Source organism: Eptesicus fuscus, chromosome 21 (assembly GCF_027574615.1).
Source record: "Eptesicus fuscus isolate TK198812 chromosome 21, DD_ASM_mEF_20220401, whole genome shotgun sequence".
Lineage (NCBI taxonomy): Eukaryota > Metazoa > Chordata > Mammalia > Chiroptera > Vespertilionidae > Eptesicus > Eptesicus fuscus.
The window spans coordinates 6,408,584-6,410,000 of record NC_072493.1 but is presented as its reverse complement, the minus strand read 5'-3'; positions in this window follow the sequence as shown (position 1 = coordinate 6,410,000).

The window sequence follows — 1,417 nt, the reverse complement described above, 5'->3', positions numbered from 1 at the left end:
CAATGGCGAGTCCCCCCGGAGGGCTGCTACAGCACTCAGCTCCCGCGCCTTCCCGGGACAATTCAGAGCAGCATTTTCTGGGAATTGTCGTACTTGTCGGGCAAGGAAAGCTCATTTATCCCGAATATGGAGAACAGCAACCACAGCAACTACCCTGTCCTGGTCACCGACCCCCAGACCCGGTCTGCGGGGTCCTTAGCGCCCTCGGGGACGCCCGGGTGGGCTGAGGTAAGCGCAGCAGGAGGCGTTTAATTTCCGGGGACCAGGGGCCAGCAGCCACCGTGAGAGGGCTCTGGGCAAGGACAGACCCTGATCTTCGCTAGGAGGAGTGGGGGTGGGGTGGCTGCAGTGATGTGTGTGGTGAGGGTGAGGTGCAGGTAACCAGCAGGGGGTAGGTAGTCAGCAAGGCCTTGGAGGCTGTGCTCTTCATTCATTCATTCATCCATCTGTCCATTCATTCATTCATTCGTCCATTCATTCATTCATTCGTCCATTCATTCATTCATTCATTCATTCATCCATCCACCCAGTCATTTATTCATTCATTCGTTTGTTCATCCATCCATCCATCCATCCATCCATCCATCCATCCATCCATCCATCCATCCATTCATTCGTCCATTCATTCATCCATCCATCCACACATTCATTCATTCGTTCGTTCATTCATTCATTCATTCATCCATCCATTCATCCATCCATTCATCCATCCATCCATCCATCCACCCATTCATTCATTTGTCCATTCATTCATTCATCCATTCATTCATTCATCCACTCATTCATTCATCCACCATTCATCCATCCATCCATCTATCCATCCACTCATTCATTCATCCATCCATTCATTTGTTCGTTTGTTCATTCATTCATCCATCCACCCATCCATTCATTCACTCATTCATTCGATGTGTAGGGCCGTCTCCCCCAGGCCCTGTGGGCACAGCCACACTGAAATCTGTTCCCATGGGCAGAAGCAAGCAATCAAGAAGGGTCGAAGGGAAGGAGGGGATCACAGTGTCTGAAGGGGCAATGGGAAGGCCCCAGGGGAGGTGAGTGGGGTGCTGAGCAGCTCCCAAGAGGAGCAGTTCCCAAGAGGAGCAGCTGGGAGGGGCCAGCCATGCGGGGTGAGTGCATTCCCGATGAGCTAAGTGGGAGGCCTGGAGGTGAACAAGCCGGCTTGTTTCCAGATAAGAGCACAGGCCAGTGCGGCTGCGCCCAGCTAGGAGAGGAGAGAGCAGGGGCCGAGCTGGGCCACGAAGGCGCCAGCCTAGGACAACCTAAGGGCATGAGGAGGCACCAGATGGGTGTTTTTTAAAAATATGTTTGTATTGATTTCAGAGAGGAAGGGAGAGGGAAGAGAGAGATAGAAACATCCATGATGAGAGGGAATCCTGGACCAGCTGCCTCCTGCACG